Source organism: Lonchura striata, chromosome 2, assembly GCF_050655825.1.
Source record: "Lonchura striata isolate lonStrDom1 chromosome 2, ASM5065582v1, whole genome shotgun sequence".
NCBI classification, from domain to species: Eukaryota; Metazoa; Chordata; class Aves; order Passeriformes; family Estrildidae; genus Lonchura; species Lonchura striata.
In genome coordinates, this window is record NC_140704.1 from 103,131,328 (window position 1) to 103,156,056 (window position 24,729).

The 24,729-nt window shown below is 36.2% G+C and overlaps 1 protein-coding gene across 2 annotated transcripts in view; it reads right to left on the reverse strand.

Annotated features, from left to right (window-relative positions):
• Positions 1-24,729, reverse strand: part of LOC110478003 (cadherin-7) — a 90,304-nt gene that overhangs the window by 53,913 nt on the left and 11,662 nt on the right. The gene's annotated exons all lie outside the window — the stretch shown is intronic.

Here is a 24,729-nt window from a genome sequence, read left to right on the forward strand (position 1 = left end):
GCAGTATTTCCAATAGAGAAGGAGAGTTATTTTTCTCAGTAAGGAGAGATACTGCACTGCATTATTAAAAGCATTTAAAGTACTAAAAGCAGCTTATCTGACCACTACTCATCTCTTGTATGTCTGAATAGGAGGTTTGCTCTTTTTCTGATTTTCAGTTCAAGTTCCTTTAAAGCAGCTGCAATGTTCATATGTCTCTCTTCTCTGATTTCTCTTCCCTAAAGATCTATCTTTGTTTTCGCTTCTCTCGGTGCCAGCATGGTTAATGATTCATTACAGAGTTTATAGATTATTGGTGAAGAAGAAAATCGAAGGGAGAACATGAGGAGCTGATGGTTTTTTGACACTAGCAGAATAACAGAAGCAACAGGGAGAGAGAGATGGACAGGGGAAACATTAGAATCTTCAATGCAATCTAACTTCATTGCTCCCTGAGACCATAGGAAATGTACCCTCCTTTGCAGAACTGAAGAGTTTTCTCAAGGAGGATTTGCCTTCTCTGCATCCCTTTCTTTCTCTCTATTAAAATAACTAGAAAGGGAGGAGAAGAATGAAAACTGCTTTCTCCTCATGCCCTGTGAAGGATCCATTGTTATTTGTGATATGGAACTGGCACAACTGAAGTTTTTTCCTGCCTCCTCACAAAAAAAGCAAGGAGGCATGAAGAATCAAAAACAACCACAAAAAATGAAAAAAAGAACTCCAAGCCAGAAGCAATCTTCTTGTCCATTTTATAACCACAATTTACTATAACAAAACAACTGAGAGCAGATTGTGGGAAGAACAATCTTTTCTTCACGCCACCTTCTCCCCCTTATCCTTTCTGAGATGACTTATAAAGGGTATAAAAAGATTAAGTGTGTAATTTCTAAACAGCTAAAAAATCTGGTGATTTGAAACAAAATCATATTTTTTCCATTTCTATTAATTTTGGTCATCACAACAATCAGGTTCTTAAAATTGCTGTTCCTGGACTCAATATTTACTATGGTTATATATACAAAGTTTTCAAATCCCCTTTCCCCTTAGATTATCATTGTTAGTATGTGTTTTGTGATGACTCATAAAGTACTAGATATTTTTAGGGGTTTTATCTCCTTTTTGTTTTTTTTTATGTAGCACTGTATTCCTTTACTATCAGGATAAAGTTCAGTGCTGGTGCTTTGGAACAATTTCAATGCAAATAGTGACTAATATTTAAAATTCAAACTAGACAATGTGGTTTACTTTTCAGTAAAATCTAATGTGCACACATACCAAGTTTCTGTAATGTCTAAGGACTTCACAAACCCATTAGTTACTAATAGGATTGTAGGATCGTTGTTTTCAGAGGGAGTCATGAAACTATCATTCTTGTAAAATGATACCATATTTCAGTATCAACAGCCTAAGACATCTTTTTAAATTTATCTTTCTGTCTGATTACAGAAGTCATGAGGGAAAGAAAAGGATTCCTCAACATTTTATTGATGTTAGCAAAGGCCTGTGATTCATATAATTGACTTCATACCCAGGCACCAGTGAAAGTATTATTCAGTAGGTAATGATTTTCTTATAAAAGTCTATTCTCCAAGAAATGTTGAGAAAGTGATAAAGGAGCTCCTGGAGGGCTTTTGTTTGCTTTTGGTTTTATTAATTTATGTAAAACTGTAGTATAGACCTAGGCTCAGAAAGAAATAAGCTGGTCTACATTCTGTGCTTTCAGCATAACTGATAATACTGAAGACAAGAGATCAAGTCAATATAAATGGCTATACCCAAAACTCCAGCATGTTTAATTACAGTTTGAACAGAAGGAATACGCCTGTAATGCTGCCAGAGTTTCCTTGTCTCAGCAATGTTGTCAGCATAGTACGGAGTACAGACAACGGTGTCACTGTGGCACAATTTGCCACGTTGATGTACAGGCAATTTCATGCACTGTTTTGTTGCCTTCAGACTTGCACTTTGTCAGGCAAGTGCAGAGACACTCACGAGGGAATACAACAAGGTCTCACGCTGCAGACTACAGTATAACCATGTTATATTTATCCAACACAAGAAGTTGGTGACTCGGCTACTAAAAATCTGGTCAGCCCAGACAAGACTTTTCTGACTTGATTTAAAATATCCAAAACAGTGTCTGGAGTGCTCAGAGCTGATCAAAGACCTAAGAACTTCTGAGATAATTAAAGGTCCAGGGCATTTCAGAGATCTCTTCACCTTCAGCACTGACCCTACAGGCTGCCTGAACTCAGACTGCCTCTGAATCATATTTTGTTTTGACACAGGTAATACTAGTGTCCTACGAATGACCACAAGGCAGATATATATCTGCCCAGGATCACCACAAATGCAATGAAGTAATCAGAAATTACCTATCAAATGAACACATTTCAGATTCAAGGTAAAACCAAGGCACATCCCTTTGGGAGTATGAGTTTTCCTCCAACAGATTGTCCTTAATAGTCCTCCTACAATCAAAATATATGACATTTGGTCTTGAACCTCCAAGACCTTTATATTTGACAGTATATAAAAACCTTCATCTACAATCAAGGTATCCAGTCATTATTAAGAAAACAGAGAATGACATAAAATAAATACAAATGTTTAACAGGAAAAGGAGGAAAAAATTAAAATAAATAGACAAATAAAAGGTAAAAATATTCACAAACCAAAAACCAAAGTGAATGAGAACATGGATATATGTGAAGTGCAAGAATTGTATTTCAGGGTAGTGTTGTATAACTTTGTCAGCATCTTCTTTTCATACAACAACAACAATTAATAATGCAACAGCGATTTAAAAAGATGATTACCTGAATCTGGTCAAGTGTCATTTTACTGAGGATGTGCAATACCACTACTTCAAGTGTATGGAGAAAAAAAAAAGGACAGAAAAAAAGAAAAAAATATTGACATTTAAATTGCCATTGGTTTTCAAGTCCTGAAACCAGAGGAGAAAACAAAATAAACATGATTAATGGGCAGGGAGAGTAACATAACTGTCAGCTGACTTTGAATGAACTAGGCATTTTTCTTTAAAAAACCTCAAACAATCCTTATATCTGCTGTTAATGAAGTTTTTGAACTCTTTCTTTTCTGTTACAGAATGCACGTTTCTGTGCCTAAGAAACTAAAATAGTAAGAATTTGTGTTAATTTACTTATGCTTTTCCATCATCAAACTTGGAATAAACAGTAAGGTTTTACTATTCCCTCCTTCCTTTGTATTGTTTCTGAAATAAAACATTCAGAGATAACTGCTGGAAGAGTTCAGTCAAAGACTTTATACAGCCCTTATACTTTTAGGTGGTGGATCAGTGCCTCAGGAGGATAATAATCTTATCACCTCAGCTGCATGAAGTGAACTGAATATTTAATTTTGGCAGCCCTTCTAAAATGGGGTTAAAGAGGAAAGGGAACAGTGAAACTTCATTTCCTTGATGGCCATTATTCAAACAAAATTCAAATTAGAAGTACTAAAATTCTAAAACTTTCACTTCATAATATTCCAGTTAGCATCTAAGTAAGCCCTTAAGGCTTCTAGGCTGAAGACAAAGTTCAGAAGAATAGTTCCTCTAGAAATAACTGATACTGTCATCTAAAGGTTAGTGAGTTGAATAATTAATAGGAAATAGTGAAAACTTGATGTGATAAGAGCATCCATGTCACATTTCTATGATATTTTTCTCTTAATAATACTCAGCTGTGTCTGTAGTGCTCTCTCTCCTTGTGTATACTCATATAATGTAGCTCTTTATATAGACAGAGATTGTATATTTATACATACATTTAAGTGCCTGTATGTACAAGTACACATGTGCATACACACAAATGTACCCTTCCCTTTTTTGTCTTTTTCCAGTCTCTGCAGCTGCTGTAGTCACAAATCCGTGCCTTTTCCACTCCCCAATTTTAATAAGAACACAAAATGCCCTGTGGCAACAGGGAATTGTGCAGCCAGCCCATTAAGTTTACTGCAGCTACAGGAGAAACTCAGAAGCAGCTGCTGCTGTGGATGGAGCAGAGTGGGCTAATGTAGCTGGCTGAGTATTCTTGAGGAGTTTTAATGGGCCATCATCATGACATGTCACTCCCCAAAATGACTATTTGTCATTCACTCTCTTAAAAAGACAGTTTGGCAGCTTTGGGAGATAAAAAAACATCTACATACTGTGCATCATCATGTATTAATTGCATAATATTTATTGGGGATGGGGGGACAGCAATACTGTATTGTAGCACCACCAAGAGCCTATACATAATATAACATGTACATAACAAGAACTGGAAAAAAGGAGACCTGTTTTCCCCCTCACACACTGTCTTCAAACTTTTCAGAAATTGGCTTCCTAGAATGGAAACAGACCACACTGTTTGCAGACAACTTGCACACTGGAATCCTCACAGAGCTTTTCAATATTCAGCATTGCGTGGGTTTTTGGGGTTTTTGGGTTCAGTTGTTTTCTCTTTTTTTTTTTTTTTTTTTTGGTGGTGGTGGTGGTGGTGTTTGTTTTCCTTCCCACACTACTCACAGTCTATCAGTATTTAATCCTAGGAGAACTCATTCTAAACATCTCAGTAAAAAACCAGCATCATTGACAAACCAACATAGAATGGATTTGCCATCTGACTTACTTTTTATACAAGATCAGCTGGTTTTTACTCAGATTCAATTTTTGGTTAAAGAAACCAATGACTCAAACCTCATTTATACAAGTGCCTAATACAATTAAATAATGTGAAAATACCACTGCAGTGAAACTCTATTTACAAATTCCTGAATGTTTACTCTTACTAGCTCTATTTTGCGTTCTACTTCTTCCCCAGGAAAGGACCTAAGTTCACTTCCATACATGCCAACAGCATTTCCAGTCTATATGATCCATATCTATTCATAGTGCACCAAACAACTTGCTGTTATATACTAAAGTGACGGATTTGCTGGTCCAGTGATTTGATTTATTTTGTTGCCAAGAATCACTGAAGCCGTAAGACAAAATTCCCTTAAAGTCACTACACTCTATTTCAGCAGTATAATAAATTTGTTTCAAGGATGCTTTTTTGCTGCATTCCCCACATATGGCTTCTATGAAAGTGTTCAGGCTTTAAAAAGGTAGCATAGGAAACAAATACCAAAGTTCCCAGCATACTTCATAGAAGAATATCTCAGAGCTAGCAGATGTCCATGGGCTTGAAAAGTTTATGTATGTGTGGCAGCTTGCAGAAACAGAACCTTCAAGAAACTTCACTCATTCTTCCCTCTCAAATTACTTCCTCACTATTCATAAATAATTTCTGTTTGCACAGTATTAACATACAGTGAAGTACTGTTTCTTGAGCATGTATTTTTCTTGAACAAAACACATACATAGATGTAGAAATATATATATTTATGGTAATATGAATATTTTCCCTTCATATACCACTGTACATACTTCTATTAATTATTTCAGTACAGTTAGATAGTTAATAGGTTAGTTGTTATGCATGCATGCACTATCCCTTATATCACAGAAAGGAAGGAAAGAGTGTAAATGAAACAAGAAAGGCAATAACAGAATTTATGTGCCTTCAGTCATGAAAAATTAATGCTTTTACTTTTTTATCTGTTCTTGAAAACAGAAATAAGACATTAGAATACAAATATGGTAATTGGAAATTTGTTTCTCCCATAATGCTTTTTCTACGCAGCCATAATAATTTGGGCCTAGGATTTCAACCATGGAAAATGAGAGCACATTAAAGGATCTATTTTTTCATCTCTAATTCTGTAATCTATAGAATTATCTATAACAGCACTGCACAGGAAAAATAATCATACACACTTCTTGTTTGACTACCATATCAACAATACCAAATTTACAAACAAATATTCATTTGATATTAAAATACTTTCTGAGATATGTACTTCTACTGAATGTATTTATTTTAGATTTGAAATTATACCTCCCATATTGTCTCTTCTTTGTCAAACTGCTGATCTATAGTTTAGAGTGATTATCCTCTTTCTGCTTCAACTATCCAAAATAGCTTGCAGCATTGCTTGGTTGATAATGATTTTTCTCATAGGAACCTGCTTCCAAAAAACATTAGTACCAAGGACTAGACACCCAGAGGGTGTAGAGCTTTTTTCATTTGTTTTCATTTTGGTTTTATGTTGTATCAATTCCTCACATTTAATTTGCTTTTGAAAGTTTAATGCTATCAAAGATAGACTCATAATCTTATATGTTAGTGGGAAATGCTGACACTCTGACAGACTAGAAGACAATGGTCAAATACCTAACTGTAAAGCACTGTAAGGAACTAGGGTTAAGTGTCTGGAGATGTTTATAAAGTACTGGACTACAGAAAAGAGTATGATCTGATCATTTTAGGGGTTAATGAATTGCAATACAGAAAAGATGCAGTTAACTGGGTCCACGTACTCACTAATTTCCTGAAAACAACTGTGGACTTATTAATTAATATTTACAAAGCTGTCATAACAAAACAGAATTTATATGTTGGTCTAAATACTAATTTTATTTTTTAACAAAAATGATAGTACAAATGTCAGGATAAGAGTGCTTGTTATTGTCTTTTTCTTCTTAAAAACTAAATTCCTATTGTCTTTCTTTATGCAATTCTATATGTTTGAAAAAAATGCAATACCTGATGCTGACTTTTTTGAAAGATATTGTCAACTTTAAATTGGCAATTTTCCATATGAACAAATTTGCTATATGTTATAAAATATTTCACACCATCCAGGTATTTCCCAAAGCATTTTTCAGAAATCTAATCCCATAGGTCTTCTCACTAAGATCAATGGGACTACTCCTAGACCTAAAGTGCAAAATTAAGATTTTCACACAATTAGTGTCTTGGAAGGAAGAAAGTCACAACTGGCCAGAGATGACAGTGGGTCAAGGAAATTAGTCAGTAACAGAGAATTTGTACACAAAATTTTACTATAGCACTTTAAAATGAGTGAATTATTTCATATGTAAATTGCAGGAATTAATATCTATAGTAAAGCATTATAGTTTCATTGCTAGTATGACAATGTAAGATGAAAAGCCAGTGCATGGCCAAATAAAGTGGAGAGTATTAGATACCTTCATATAGGCACTTATCTTGTGTCTTAAAATGAGCTCAGGTAAAAAAGAGTAAAGTAATTCCTTGGTTAATTGTTATCATAAAACACAGTCTACTGTTGCTAGTGTGTTTACATTTCATTTAGAATCTCTTTTAGAGTCTGACTAGATATACACCCTAATATTTCTGTGAATGCTTTCCATTAACTATGTGACCTATTTCTAACTCTGCAGTAAAGATAAAACACTGAATAAAAAATAACATGCTCTTTTCTCTTGTAGGACAATTTTTATTTTCTTTCCCCTACTATTATGTATTTCACTGAAGGTAGCTTATCATATTGATTTTTACCCAAAAAATATTTCTCAAGTCCATCCATCCACCCATGTATATATTGACTTGTCAGTTCACAGCCCATTGTTCAAAATTCACTTCAAAACTTAGGGAAATTTAACCTGGTGCTACATCAAATTAAACCTGGTTTAGAATTTCCTACATTAGGTAATCATGGATAAGGATCCATGTGGATCACGTCAGGACTTGCTTAACAGTCACGAAAGCTGGTACTAAGCATATGTCTGAGTATCTTTCTGAAACAGCCCCTTAACCCCTGTTCTGAGAGGGAGGTTGCTTTAATGAACATGTGTGTCACATATGCCTAATTATAAGAAGCAGCATTGAAAGATTAAGAGATTTCCTTACATAAATTCACAGAGTAGCTGTTCAGTATTCAGAACAAGCTAAAGCAGAGTATGCACAGTAAATATGGACACTTGAAAGTCTGCTTGAAACTGTTCAGATCATTTAAAGTGATTCTTTGTGAATAGATACTTTAAGAAGTTTGATTTCTCCCTAGCTTTTTTTTTTAACCATTCAAACTTGCAGGCTTGCAAGGATTTTCAGATATAACCAGGCTGATCTCAAGATAGTAATTCATATCTTGATAGGCATTTAAACTCCACAGGATTAAGGGCTGGGAAATAAATGCTTTTAATGCCCAGGTTTTCTGCTTGTTTTTCAGAAAATATTTGAGGGGGAGGATAATGCCTCATTCAAACCATAAAAAACTGCCTTAACATGAACAATACTAGGTTAATTGTAATCCACCCAGTTTAGAAGGATTTTAACAGTTCTATGTAAAAGGCAGTGCTCTCTTAGTGCCTTTTTCTATGCTGGTGTTTACAACAAGCATTTAACAAAGGAAATCTCATCAAATTCATCTGAAGTCATTATACCTTGTTTCCTTAAACAATATTTTGTCATTTCAAAGGATGTGAGAAGATATTTATGATTTAAGATTGAACTTCACTAGTATTAAAAAAAAAAAAAAAAAAAGGATATGAAATTTGCCATGTACAGTGATGGTGCCAAGATAATTTCATCTGTTTTCACCATAACATAGTCTTACTGTATTTCTTACTCATTGCCATTAAATGTCAATGTATGATAAATAAATTTTGAGAAAATAGTGAAATTGAAGGTATTATTTTACACTGCTTGTGTATATTTGCTGAATCTACCTTAGAATTCAAATTGCGCAGACCTGTTTCCAATTCTGTAAGTTATCTGAATTCTACTAAAAATTTTAGTGTCTTCTTTCAAAACTGATTTCTGAGGCTTCCAGTATTTCACATATATTGAGAATTTTCAATTTCCATAGAGGCCACTCTGATTATATAAAATAACATATCCTTTTGACACTATAAAGGACATTGATAAGGGTACATAACTCAAATTCTTACATGGTCTCTGATGAAATTACAGCACTCTTACCTAATGATAATTTTCTTGTTGAAATGAAACTCACCCTTCTGAGTGAGCTTTGGTTCAATGAAAATAGTGCACACAGCGAGAATGAGAATACTCCCTGCATCTGAAACATTTTGGTGAACATGAAGGTACAGGAGTTACTAGAATTGTGCATTCTGTTAGCTGCAAACAAGATCAGTCATCTGAATTTGCTCACCTCTACCTCAAATGACTGCTACTATTTTCTCTGTCATACTTGTGGTGTACCATCAAACATCTCCATAAGGGATCTTTTATTATAGTGGCTCATTGTTTCATTATACTATCTGATCCATTTTATAACTAAATCTGAAAACAATTAATTACTCTTAGAGATTTGAGTTTGAATCAGTATAATACTTGCCCCCAGAAACCAGGGCTGATCTTTGCTAAGTTTCACTTGACACAGCATGTAAACTTCTCCAGCAGATTGTCTGAGCGCTCTCAAAGCTTAATTGATCCAATTTGCATGTCTCATCCTGCCAGAATTGTGCATCATTTCTATCCTCTTGGACTGTGATCACAATGTAATCACTTTGTATACAAAACAGATGCAAAGTTTCCATCTCCCTTGCATGCATCCCTATTAAAGCAAGTCTAATTCAACAAACAATCTGATCTTTCTGTATTTTTATAGGATTACTGTCTCATTGAGAGGCCTTCTGTCACCAATTGTAATGTGCAGAACTTTATACTCAAGGCATTTCCACTTTTGTCTCGTACCTTCTGTGTGGTCCATTAAAATTATCATTTCATTTATGGAAGTCCCCTTAGGGAAGTTCTATAAAGCTTGGTGTAAATCAGCACAGCTCCGTGCACAGAAAGAAAGGTACAATTTCTATTAATTGAGGATCCCATAGTTTTAAGGGAAAAAAATAATTAATTATATCCCTATTCATTGGCCTCTGGGTCTTGTACACTAATAGATAGTGACAAACTTTTATATTTCTTAAAAGGAAAGTGTTATTTTCAGTAAGTATTTTTCAAATAATAATTGCTTCTGCACATGGAAATCTCTTATTTATTTTATTTTGCTGCACATTTTCCCTTCAAAACTGCCCAAGTTGTCATATAAACATAATGACATTTTAGTAAATAGTTATGTTGTTCACAAATAGCTGAAAGTTACCTTTTGAAAATAGCACAAATAAGAGCTTCTGCAAAGAAAAGTCACAAGCAGATGAGTCAAATGAATGAAGTATCTACACACTTCAAATCACTAAAATCAAACTTTCTGAAGTGGACAAAAAGTTCTCCTTTCTAATCTCACTTATGTTTTGTTAATAGAATTTATATTCTCCACCTGTCTCTAGTTTATATGCATGTTCAAAGGTAGCTGTGTTTCTTCAGCCACCCTCTTTCCACATATTCCAACCTCTTGAATCCATTGTCCAATAGTACCCCTGGTCTTCTGGGATTTTGTAGCTGGCTTATATTTTTCCTACATACATCCTTTTAATAATTTCTTCCACTTTTCTTCTCTCCATTAATCTCTATTCATATTTGCCAAATAAAATTCATGAGAAGGCAAAGAGATTGTTCAGATATTTTTAAAATTTGTTTTCTGTGAAGAATACATGAGAAACTCTAAAGCATGTTGTTCACAGCAGTCATCAATCACTGGTGGTCACTGTCCATGACAGCCCAAGATAAGGAATAACCTTCAGTTTGCTCTGCAGCTACTTTTAAAACTTGTGGAAGACTGGAGGTGAAACCAATGCCTATATAAGAGAGCAAAGGAACCAAAATACACTATTAAATTCTGTAATAATTTTTGTCAAAGGTAAAGCATGCCAGTTCACTTTTAAAACCATGCTTTTGTGTCCATATATACACAAAAATAGTGGTACAAGTGGAAGGATAGTAGTTCAACAGCAAGTCTAGTGAATTCAAAGTTAATTGATAAAAACCAAAATGATCTAACAAACCAGCCATTTAATCATAAAAAAAACCAAAACATTAGGACAGTAAACAGACCTTCTATTAGTATGCAGCATGATAAAAAGTAATAGTATTAAACCAGCAATTCCTTTTTTTGTCTTGCACTTCAGACTCAGTGGACAGGTCATATGCAAGATGTTAATATTGCAATCTTGGTTGAATCTTTCCCCTGGTTACAAAAGCAAGTAAAGTCCCTGCTATCTTCAGATTCTGTTCTAATTTTAAAAATGTAGGGCCCCATAGCTTAGGATTTTGCAGGTGTAAGTCAGTGGAACATAACAAACAAGTCTGTGGATGACACTCAGTTTTCTGTCTCTCAGCTGTGTTAGCTCAGCAGGACTAATGGCAATAATAAGTGGGAAAAAAATTATCACTGGAACAGGCAGGTGTGAGTCACACATAGAATTCATCTACTGGAGTAACACAGGATAACTGTGCAGTCTCTTTTAAGAGCAAATTATCTGCTAGTCTGTAAATCATCAGACACATATTAAACCATCATAATGTTTGTATGAGTTTCCAAGCCAATGTGAAGACTCAGGGCCCTGAGCAGCCTTTGCTATGTGACAACCTACTGCTTCTTCTGACACTCCACCCTGAAGATGTTTAAATACTGATATAAAAGATTTAACAGTACAAAATGCTTTTGTTGAGCCAAATCTTACAGAAAAACATCAGAGAAGGTCTACTGATTACTGAGACATACAACTTCAGGAATATATAAAGAAAAACTTTTACCTTGCCTTACAAAACATCATTTATAAAGTGATGTTATCCTCTGCCTAACATTATTAAATAGTACCTTAATGTTTAAGAAAATCTACCTTATTATATTGCACTAGTTCTGTTGCAAACTAAAGATGCACTTTGATTTTGAGAATACACTGAATGTACTGCTCATCCTCAGTTGTATCCATATTTTCACCAGATTCAAGTTACTATGGAAGGAACGGCATCTGTTTCACTCCATGACTCTCTACAATGTCACACATACAATTTCTGCTGAAATTCTTTTTTCTGTAAAGTTATTTACAGGTACAGGAATATTTAATCCCAGGAAAATTTGTGATATTGCAGCTCATTTTGTTCACTCTAATAAATTTAACTCTTCTAACCTTGAAGGTGAATCTGCAGCTTGTCTCCCCTTTATCCTGCTAATTACTTTACAAAGTAATTTTCAGAAAAAGATAATCTGAGTCAAAAAATTGTTAGCACATTCTGCTAAAGCCTGAAACTGTGTTCCAAAATTATATTTACATTTTAAGTATAATACAAAGCATGCATCAAACGATCAGAACTGGAAGGTTGGCCACTGTCTAAAACATATGATAACATATTTTTTGGAGCAAAGGTAAATATCTTCTCTTTTTAATATGGTACATAGATATAGACCCTTATATCCTTAAATCAGAAGGATCTGTCATCAGGGTGGACGTCTTAATCTTTCCATCTTCCTCACAGTCTCATTTTCTGCTTGGCAGGTATTTTGGAAGCCTGACAAAGCACCTGGGCCCTCAGTCTGTATCATCCCACACATAAAGCAGTCATTGACTTCACTTTGTGCTACTAGAAGTAAAATTGCCAAAAAACCAGAAATCCAGAAAGATGGCTTTGTCATCAGACTAGCAGAATGGACCATCATTATCTACCCATCTCTGCTTACTAAAATAAGAGATAAATGGAAATTGTTGAATGTGATACTATGACTTAGATAGTATAAAACAGCATCTAATTTTGACAGGACACTGAAATGAATCTGCATGAAAAATTCTCATGCAGCCTGCAGGTGGGGAAAAATATAGTTACATGAAATGATCAATATTAAAATACCAATCCAGAAAGAAAGGTGTCTACTAAAGTTCTGAAAACCATGGATGTCATTATTTCATCCCTTTAGCACCCAAGAAAAATTTTGCTTTGTAAGATGCAAGCTGCCTTCTTAAATGGTAGACCAGAGAACTAAAAATTTTGATTTTTGGCTCTTAATCTGGAAACAGTCTGGACATGGTCCAGTTACTTCCCTGGCAGCTGCACATATTTGCATCCTTGCATCCATCTGCTGAGAGCTCAGACTTGCTTGGACTCCTCCAGAGCTTCACGTTGTTTTTTACTTATCCATGCTTTATCTTGACCCAGTAATTCTTGGAACCTCTATGTATAGAATGCTATTCTGTCTTGTTGTCTTGTCCTGTGCTGTTTGGCACTCTGCTGCTCGTGTTTTAGGTTTTTTTTTTTGAACAAATTCCAAATTCTCTAGCCTTCTCCAGTAATGTTTTATAAGAAATATTTACATCTTTCATTTTTTATTCATTGCTTCCTTAGTCTCATTAAAGAAGCATAAAAACTTGTTCTACTAGGTTTTGTCTTGATGATATTTGCTTTTGATGTCTTGTATCGCAGATTACCTTGCTCCACATGGCATTTTCCTCTTTTGATTAAAAATGAACTTTACTTATCTTTTTTTGTCTCCTTCAAATACATCTGCTAGTTAACAGACCTAGTCCCCTGTATATTTCTAAAACCTAGATGTTACTGGATCTCTGGCTACTTGCCCTCCTTTTTCATCTGTGCTAACATTACCAAGTCAGACCTGCTTTCTAGAATCCATGGGGCAGATTGGGGTGAGCTAAACCAATGTGTGATCCATACAGATGCATATAGGATCTTTAGCAAAGAGCATAGGGAATCAAGACCTACACTTAAGGTGATTCTTACTTCAACCCCCGGCCTCATTAAAAAGACCATCTCTATCTATATGGATGATAACAAGTTTGTCGGGAGTAGTCAGCATGGATTCAGTAACAGTAACTCACACTGGACCAACCTTATTGTCTTCTGCAATGAAACAACTACCTGGAGGGATGGGGGCAGTCAATATTGTCTACTTTGACTTCAGCAAGGCTTTCAACACTGTCTCTCTCAACATCTTCATAGGTAAAACCAGGAAGTGTGGGTTGAGATAGTACACAGTGAGGATCATTGAGAATTGGCCGAACCAGAGGGTTGCAGTCAGTGGCACAGGGTGTAGTTGGAGGCCTGTCACTAATGGGGTCTCCCAAGGTTCAAAAATTTGCCCAGTATTGATCATCTTTTATTCATCAATGGCTTGAATGAAGGGGCAGATGTCTCCTCTGCAAGTGTCCCAATGACACAAAGCTGGGAGGCCGATATCCCAGAAGGCTGAGCAGACCTTCCGAGAAACATTGGAACGTTGGAGAGAGGAGCAGAGAGGAACTGTCTGAAATTCAACAAAGCCAAGTGCAGGGTCCTGCCCTGCACTTGAAGAAGAATAGCCCCATGGACCAGGACAGACCAAGGGTGATCTGCTGGAAGGGAGCTCTTTGGAGAAGGACCCAGGGGTCCTGGTAGACAACAAAATATCCATGGGCCACTGTGTTCTTGTGGCCAAGACAGCCAGTGGGATCCTGCATTAGCAGCAGCATTGCCAACAGGTCAAGGAAGGTGATCCTGCCCTTCTACCTAGCCCAGGTGAGGCCACATTTGGAGTGCTGTTTCCAGTTTTGGACTCCTCTGTGCAAGAGAGAGTTCCTGGAGCTCCATGGAGTTCCTGGAACAGGTTGAAGAGAAGGCAACAAAGATGCCTAGGAGACTAGAACTTCTTTCTTACAAGAACAGGCTGAGGGAGCTGGGCCTGTTCAGCCTCAAGAAGAGACAACTGGAAGGAGTCCTCACTAATGTCTGTAAGTTTCTGAAGAGAGGTGCCAAGAAGATGGAGACAGGTTTTTCACCAAGCAATAGAACAAGAATGGAGACAGACTTTTCACCAAGCAATAGAACAAGATGGCAACAGGCAGAGACTGATGCACAGGAAGGTCCACCTGAACACAAGGAAGAATGTTTTTATTGTTCAGGTGACCACATACTGGAATGGGCTACCCACAAAAGTTGTGGAGTCTGCATCATTGAAAATATTCAAGAGTTGTCTGGACATAATCCTTTGTCATGTGCTTTGGAATGATCCTGCTTGAGTAGGGAGGTTGGACCAGACAACCTCTATGTTCTCTCCTAACCTGAGCTATTCTGAGATTAGATTGTTATAACTTAATCTAAATATATTTTCTCATTGATTTCAGTTTTACACCAGGCTCCAGAGTAATAAAAACAAAGAAAATACTTCATCATGTTCCTTCCTGTCTCACACTTAGTCTTTGGGATACTTTTTCAATCTCTATTTTCCCAAACTAAAACCAATACAGGCTAGAATTTTTACATTTTCTTTGAATCTTAAGATAAATCTGAATTAAATAAATATGTCAGTATAAGTAGGAACTATTCTGCAATGTGAAGTCCCCCCATTGCTTCCTAGACGTATATGCGCACTTGTGTATATGCTTCATCAGTGCTATCATTCTAATTCCTGCATGTTTGCTCCATAAAACCTTGTTTGACATGGCTTCACTTAGTTTGTCAGTCAAACAAATGGAAACGTTTCAAAAAACTATTATTTCCATTGCTTTGGGACCGATACTCAGAAGTATGCTTGATTCAGCATAAAGATAAAAAAAACACAGAAAAGCAATAAGACTTTAAGATTCTCAGCATGGTAGAGGATGTGAATTTGCAAAGAAAGAAACAAACATGAATAGTGCAATTTGAATCTTACAATGAGAAAGGAAGTAACAGTTTCACTTGGCTTATTTCCTGTTTAGATGAAGCAACAATAGTGTGCTTTTGTTCACAGCTTTTCACTGTCAAGAAGTTATTCAAAAAAAGGAGGGTATGAATGAAAGAGCAGTATGGATGAACACAGGACTACAGTGTTAACTCAAGAGGAAAACCTTTTAAAAGTATTGCTTGACTAAGCAACAGCTAAGTGGTAAAGGGTGGGATGGATAGGAAGTTTACATATGCAGGAAGATTATGAAGATCCAGGAGCAAGTGGAATTATTTAAACAATTTTTAATACGTAGACTATGTAGAATTACAGCCCTGTCAGTTAAAAAGAAACACAAAAACATGCCAAGCACTTTTCCAAATGCCCGCTCTGCCCATATAATGTGTATAGATTGTGTAAGAAAGACAAATTAAGTATTTTGCTAATTTATGGCATTACATTTATACTGTGATTATAGAAACTTAAAAATAACCACCTGCTTTTCCCAGCTGTGTCTGGAAACTTTTCATTGTTACAGGATAACAAGCTAAAATTCACCTATTACAGCACCTGCCTACTTTGTAAGGAAAATGAATTACCTGATTGCCTAGTCAGTAGGGTTACAGTTTGGTACCACAGTATGAAGTGTTTAAGCAGCTTATCATCCTTACACATGTAACTACCAACTACCAGATTTTCCATATTTTGGAAGCATTTCAAATGAAAAATAGCTTTTTGAGTTCAATTTTTCTCACACATGCTCCAGAGCAACACAATTGCATGTCTCGTTAATCTGTAAGGTAATTTCACCTGATTTACAGAAACAGAAAACTAAATGACTCTGGCAATGTTTTCTGGAATTCATGCAGAAAAATCTTACATCACCTAGAAAATGATGTTAAATTTCTTTGTTTCTACTCAGAGAGGGCCTAAGTGTTTTCTGTTTTGTAGGTAGAATATTATGTAAGAGTGTCCTTAATTGTTCTTAGTATACTCCTTTTCACCCACACACAATGCCACAATGCAACCCTTTGGTGCTTTAGGAGCATTAATGCACTATATGAAAGGAAGCCACTATTTCTTCACTCTCAAAATGTGGAATATGTTGATATATGTTGCAAATCTATCCTCAGTATTCCTCTTTCATTAACCTACAGAATAAAATATTAGTTCAAAATTCAATTTTGAAATGACCACATATTTGTATTGCAACATTAATACTCTCAAATGGTCTCTTAGGCTGAATAAAACTGAGCTAAACTGAGATTCTGGACTAAACTTCAGTTACTCTATGAACAGCATAACTTAATAATCAAAACATATTAAAAACCTTTTTTCCTTCTTCTTGAATGTTTAGAATTGTTTTCTTCTCCCAGGGAAGGACTCTGAAAAAGATGGCTTGAGACCAAGTCAGTAAGGCATATTTTGTGTTTCCTGGTAAATGAGTAATGGTGCATGCACTTCTGTATGCAAAAGACCTATATCTGTCTTGGCATTACCATTTATCTGGAAGAAAAAAATAAGGCTTATTCTTTGCTATGTTTATGACTTCTAGTGTGCTACTACCATATTATATGCCTTACACTTACATAAATAACAATATTACTTTTGCAACAGCACAGAGCTGTAACATCACCAAATATATTTACACTGATAGAACTGTTAATGGTAGTATTTTTTTTTTTTAAGAACATCTGCAAGAAATAAATATATTCTTCAATTTTATAAATCTATTTACTGATTTTGGTGATCAGTATCTGTTGACAATGAGCTTCTTCATTGACTAAATTTACACTTGCCTGGAAAGGTTAAGAGTTCCCATTTATACATTGAGCTCAAATGAATTATAGTTCAGTGTTCACAACATTTATTTATATTATGTAAACCACCCCCATGCCTATTTTTAACTGGCTAATCCTCCTTCTTATAACCTTGAAATTATGAAAGATTAAGCATTATGACATCCTCAAACTTCTGCTCTTGGAATAGGCTGGTACTCATACCATGACTGTAGTCTGAACAGTTGGGACAGAATTAGAGTTCTCCTAGAGCACACACTCCACTGCCTTGTGTTAAGAGCTACTCGTCCCTAATTTACATGACAGTAAGTATCACTTCCAGTGTAAAAGTGACAGAGAAGATGCTGGTAGCATGAGGTGGCTAACAGTTATTCTAAAAGAACTGAGCAACTAAGTGAATTAACATCTTTCTTCTCTTAGCAGTTCCACTGTTAGCACTGTGTTCAGCTATCTCTTCCAAGGAAATGCATAGTGCTGAGAGAATAAGACAATACTTAATAGTTCCAGTACTTATCATCAGTGTGTTTATGTAGAAGCCAGCATATTGCACAAAAAGGAACCATTCCCTGATTTTTTTCAGAATCTTTAAATATATTGTCCCTGGTTCTCCCTTTAAGTGGTTAAAGTTAGCCCTGAAACATTGACATATGTACACAGGTGTTATTTTTATAAGTGATTATTGGAAAAAAAAGCAGGGCCAAGAAATTAAGAAATGCAGTATAATATTTAAAAACAAATGTGAAGCAAAGAAGAAATTCAGGAGTAGAATTATGACAAGGAAGCAACAGTCCTGGCAGCACTTTTAGATGCTGATACATGGAAAATACTTAATACATGAAATGAATGTCCAATGAGTTTGTAGACAGACACTTATGGCTAACAGGAGATGTATAAGTGGAAAAAAAAAGGCAACATGAAAAAGGTAGTGTGACAGTAGGCTACAAGATGCAAAACAACAAAGCACATGCAGTCTGATATTTTGAAAGCAATTGGAAAATATCCTTTATCTTTACTGGTCTGAAAAAAGATGTAGCCTTGTACTAACATAGATATTAAAATGCACTTAGAAGTTTCAAACAACTTGGCATCTATAAACACTGGGAGGTAAGAGCTCTCTAATATATGTTCATAATGTTTTAAAATGTTGCATGAGTCTCATTTTCAGAAAAAGAAATATTCTATCTTCATAGAAAACAGCACTAGTGACCCACTGTTCTCAAACTATTTTCAGATGTTGATTAACACCATTGTTCTCTGAATTCTGTCGTTGCTTCTTAGTCTGCTATCAATTCTTGCCTTATAAGACCACTGCCTCAGAGCAGGGGTTGTGTTTGCTTGCATTTTAGCTAGGAAAATAATTCATGAGTAGACTTCTTTAGTCCTAGAACGATGCAAATACTCACAGTTCTTGATAGCCATAATTTTACAGTGCTGTATTTCTAATGCCATTAACAAAGAACTGTGAGACAAGAGGATGGACATAAAACTGGATGCTGGATGACAGCCAATAACAAGAGCTAAGGGACCAAGTACAATCTCTGAAGATGAAAAGGAGAAGGAATGTCAGCTGAAACAGCATCAGCTTGACTGACATCAGAGCTTTAAATCTCATTCTTTCCTGAAAATAAGGCATTTTCTGATAACCAGCCAAGCATACAGGAACCTCTCATCTACATATAATTGCAAAATTAGCTTTCACTGTTGCTTTTCTATTTTGTCAGAGACTCATAAAATTTAATTTTAAATAATGCCCAAAAGACATCCAGAGCAGAGCACTGCAGGTAGAGCCTCTCATTCTGCTGAAATACAGAAATGGTATTACATGATTACATAAATAGCATGGCTGTGCCATTGAACGAAAAATTGCCATGAGGGCTGCCTAATTTACTGATGTTGTCATCACCTTCACTAACCTTCCTCTTCTGTAATGGCACATATTAAGGATCAATGTTCTATATTATGGAAAGAGATCAAAAAGCTACATGTTCTGGTTCAGTATCCAACTGTAAGTCTCTCAACTCTATTATCACTTTTAATAATGAAATTACATACAAATTGTCTTTTAGTGCTTGGGCTTGTGAAATTGTCATCACTTTAAGTCCTTGGCATAAAACCTTCTCCAGTATCCATTCAGCTATGAGAGAAGAGGTCTTCCAGTAAAGAGAAAAAGAGGAAATTACACTGTAGCTGTTCAGGCTGATGAAATCAACCAGGAAAAGGCAGCAGATTTTAGGTTATCCTTTTGGATAATTCTTCCTCTGTGCTTTAATCTCACCATTCTCCCCAGAGACACTTTAGCCCTGCATGCTAAGGAAGGAACATTTGGATTTTCAGTCATCTTTCAGTTATTCAGAGTAATCCACATAAATTATAGCATGGAATAACACAAAGCCCACAGTGACTATCCAGCGAAGAAAAGTGTGTGATATTTGGACTGGACAGAACAAGTTGAGATGGTAAAGTCATACCTGTGCAGTACACTGAAGCATCACCTCCTCAAGACTTATTCAATACATAAAGCAAGTAAACAGGACTTAACTATTTTGGCTGTTCATTCGTTCCATTTGCAGCACTTGTGATAGGAAAATACTTGACAAGAATGGCATGTCCCATTTTACTTAAAAGGTCAACTGTTATCAGTTTTCATAGCACAGAAAAGCAAAGAGTTTTTGAGATGGATAAATATCAGAAATACAGCAGGTTTTCTTTTTCCTTTTCATAAATGGCCTTCTGGGAGTATATAAAACAACAGTGCTTCAAAGATTACGATAAAAGTAAAGATAACACAAATAGAAAGGGAGGAAAAAATATAACAATAGGGAAGTTTCTTTCTGAGTTATTATGCTGTCTGTTTTCCACACAGAGGCCACAAAGACAGATGAAAAATAGTTGGTCTGATTGTTATGTGTTTGAATGTTTTTTTCTTCCAGAACTACTTGGGGTGGAAAATGAACAAAAATCTGCAGAGCTGTGGGTACTCTCAGCCAAGAGCTTTCTTCCCGAGCAGACATGAACATTTACCTTGCACAGGATGCTTGGAGGGAAAAAAAACACAGGCTGAAGCTGAGCAGAGAGCCCTAATCCCTGTGGGTGCCTCTAGAAGCAGCAGGAGGGTCAGATCCCTCCAGGGAATTGCGCCTGACTAATCTCCTTCACTATGTGCAAGTGAGGCTGCCCAGTTCTTTTTACCTATATTTAGCCCTTGTAATATCACCCCATGTCCCCTCCATTTCCCAAAATGCCAGTAATACTCCCACAGTTCAGTCTGAGTTTGACTGAGTGGCCAGCACTTCCACAGTACTCACTGCCTTAAAGTATTTTAGCAAAGACATTTATTATCCAACTCAGTCAAAATTTGTCAGCCACATCTGAAAATGTCAGGTTACGATTCTATGAAAAGAGCCCTACTGTTGACTGCAGCTGTATGGCCTGAGACAAGGTCATACCACAGAAGAATATAGTATGTAAGTCTGTCACCTTATTGATATATTCAGCAACACCTTTGAAAAACAATGCATTAATCCTAAACCCTAGTATCCTCCCCTATCCAGTCTCCTTCCCTCCAAAATGAGGAGACTGGAAAAAAAGTACCCACTCTCTATACTAATAATAACATAAACCTCTTACATGGCTGCTTTAAAAACCCATCCTTCCTGTAAGTTCTCTTAAAACTTGTAGAAGTTGCAAATGATCTTAAATGACATAATTTTATAGGAAAAGCTTAAATTCACTTCATTCTTTTCACATCCTCTTCATTCTGTACTACTCCAGGACATAATAATGTAAATATTCACTTTTATGTACTTTTGTCCATGATTGAAAATTGAATCCAACAGGTTTATTTACCTTAAAACAGTCAGAGGATGCAGGTAAAATTGTGTTGGAAGGCAATGACTGAGAAATCTAGGAAACTATAGGCTCTTAGTTTACTTATTTAAAATTTTCTTGATTTTACAATCTAGAAAAGGCAGGTTAGGGGACTCACACTTTATTTTCTCTTACATTATAAATAAAAAACAACACTCAGGGCATCTCACGAGTTCAAAGCATTATTTTTGATAATTAATAGTGAGCCACTCAAAGTTACATACTAATTTCTTGGGTTTGTGCTCAGTCAAGTCTCTGGTTTTTATTTTCAGTCCTTCATATGTTAGTGAGATCTCATGGGAAGTGTTCAACTCAACAAAAAGCTTGAAACTTCCCTGTAACTATACCTAAATTTAGAGCCATTGGAAAAGGAGAGTTGGTTTGGATCCTAAAGAAAACTGTGAAGCCAGCTATCAATCAGCATCTCACATGGAGTTCAAAGACCTGTTTCACTTCTTCAGGTTTGTGTGTGGTTTCTTTTGTTTCTTTGGGTTTTTTCAACTTTTTAATAAGAAAAATTAAATTCTTACTGGGAAAGATTTTGTGTGATTATAATGTTTTTGATGAGACTGACAGTATTGCAGCAGAAAACAAATTAAAACAAATAATAATAAAAACACCCCAACCCATCAGACCAAAAAAGCTCAAACCCTGGATGTCTGATAGTTATGTAACAAAACCAAAAAAGTACCAACAAAATGCTTAAGTTCTACGTTTACTGCACCCTATTTTGCCAATGTGTACCCATGGAAACTTCAATTAGAAGACCATTTTCAACTTTTCAAATAGTCAAGATAATAGCATATTCAACAAAATTTTTCCTAATTTTATGTGCTTACATTTCAAATACTTTAAAACTGCTCTGTGCTATTTTTTTTTTTTTGCCCAAATAGATTCCATTACCATAATTTACAAGGAAAATATGGCGTAAGGCATTTTACAAAAATATATTACCAAGCAGTAGTAAACATTTTCCAGAAAACAGAAGCCAGCTATGCTTCAAGCTCAATGAGCATCACAGTTAACTGCCTCACCTCCTACATGGCATGTCTGGAAGAGAATAGTGCCTATCCAAACAATTTAATGCGTTAAACAGTTAAATGCTTCAGCCCTTCAAGTGAACATAACATATGCTGTGCTGACCGGCAGAGAATAATTCTATATGGTTCAGTCCACAATCTGATTACATGTTAAGCATCTCCCAAGAAGTGCTCGAAATTACATCCAAGATGATTAAAATTCATATCACAGAGAGGAAGGACCTAAATTTTAAAAGAAAAGAATAAAAAAAGGCACCAAACTTCTGTCACCTCTGACTCCTATTAGAGTGAAATTAATGGAACTCCTCCAGAGGTTTCTCCAGAGTCCTATGAGAAACAGGCTCTGCTGCCTTAATAAAAAAAAAAAAATACATATGCATTTAGGAAGATGAAGAAAGGATGTCCAGAAGGAAGGCTGCAGTGCACCTCAGGTATAGATGTGAAGCCTTGGTAAAAAAGTACATGAAAACACTGAAAAATTAAGGGAAGGACTTGTTCGACTTAGTTGAATAGGAATCCTACTACATTATTTACGAGGAATAGGTCTTTACCCTGCATGATCACGTAATTAAAATGTCAGCATGCAGACACCCAGGAGGACAGAACTAGTGCTGAACACGGAATTAACACTGGTATTTCACAACTCTTGTATGATTTGCCATGTAACCCTAACATCCCCCAAATGCTGCCTTCCAACCAGAATTGCCTAGGGCTTTGTAAAATTGAATAGGGCTGGGGAGAGAGTATTCCCCATTACAGCTCCATTTGCTTGAGTGCTTCTTTTTTATCTCACAGTCCTTAAAAGCTAGAGGAAGGTCCCTCCTTCCTGGGTGTGTAGTTAGATTGGCACCCTGCAAAACATCCTGAACATAAGGCAGTTCAGGACTGGCCTCCCCAGAAGCGGAGCACTCTGCAGAGTCTGGTTCCTGCTTCCACTTCATTTGATGAGAAAAATGAGTTATGAGAGCTTTCTGCTTGCTGCAGCTTCCTCACAAAGAGAAAAAAAAATTAAAAAAGGAAAAAAGCAGAAAAAATCTATCCTTCCTATCCAAATCTCAGTCTTCTCTGTCCCTACCTACCTGCAAAGGATTTGAAACAAGAGTAACAATGGTTTTAAGACGAGAAGAGGGGGAGGAATGTGGCTGCTGCTCACTTCAGAGTGGTGCTACACATAATATGCTAAGACACAGAAAGAAATTCACTTCTTCACCTTTTTGCTCCCCTGTGTGGGAATGTGGCTTTGGTCATGATTGCACCTCAGGAGCCACACAGTGAAAAGCCTCTACAGTGAGAAGGTTAGGAACTGGGCACATCTTATCTTACAAGAGGCTCAGCAAGGACTGTGTTTCCAGGAAGATGGGCTTCTTTTTGTAAGTGAAATTTTTTATCTGCTTTTCCTACAAAATGGATTGCTGGTACAAATTCCTGAGCCAACAATTCATACTGCTGATACAAAAACAGGCTGGGCACAGAATGTTTCAGGAAAAAAAAAAAAAAGGTTGTGTTTTGGAAGATATCTGCTTGTGAATGCTAGGACTCTTGCAAAGGATGGGAAAGAGCAGACTGTGAAGATAAAAATAACCACATGCATGCAAATATCATTTACTACAGCACTACCACAGCATTTTTGGCCATAATATAGAAATCGACTGAATATGAGAATTACTATAGATCAAAACTAGTCTTCACTTGAGTATTGCAAGATGCTTCTTTTCCAGGAGAGAAATTCAAATTTGCAAGCCACACTTCTTTTTTTATCAGTGGGAAAGAATGCCAACTAGACCATTTCCAGAGCCACAAGAGAAACTCCAGCCTGGGGACAAATTTGCCTAAAAGACAAACCCACAAGGCAACAAGCAGCTGTGTGATATCAGATTGGATATTGCTGCATAATATAAAACTTTACCAAAACTTTCAAGACCACTGTAATGTCACCACAAGATGACGTTTCTGATTCTAGCACACCTTTCTTAATGGTTCAATTATGCAAAGTACCAATCCCAATTCAGAAAAGCACCTAAACACAATGATAGCTGTAATCATGAAAGCAGTTCCCTATTTAACTTGATTATTCAGTTGGCATGTAAATTCTAAGTGCTTAACTGCATTAACACAAACATCAAGGTTTTGTCTCAGTAGGATGAATTAAATAAGCTGAAATTCATTGCACTGGTATATTTGAAGCAGTGGATTTCAGATTACTTCATCTCTTTTTCTGTAAGTGTGCTGTTGTGCCAAAAAAAGCTGTCACTCCCTTGTTTTCTATGCATTTGCTGTATTTTAATGAGAAACTCTATTTATTGATTCTGATATTACCGAGAAAATGGGTTTTCCTTTCAAAAAGATGATTACACATAAATGTTACAGAGAAACACAAGAGGGGGTTTTGTTTTGTGGGCTTTTTTTTTTCCTCTGCATAATTGCTGAAGGCAGCGTATTACCCACTAGCACAAGGCAGTAAATGAGCTAAGTCCCGGATTCACAGCTGTGCTCAGTGTGCTCCATGTGCAGTGATGGGCACTCAGAAAGAGCCATTTGGGATGCCCTGATGTAAAAGGGCTGGCTCTCTGCTGGACCTGTGCCCATCACAGGCGAGGTAAAGCCACAAGGCT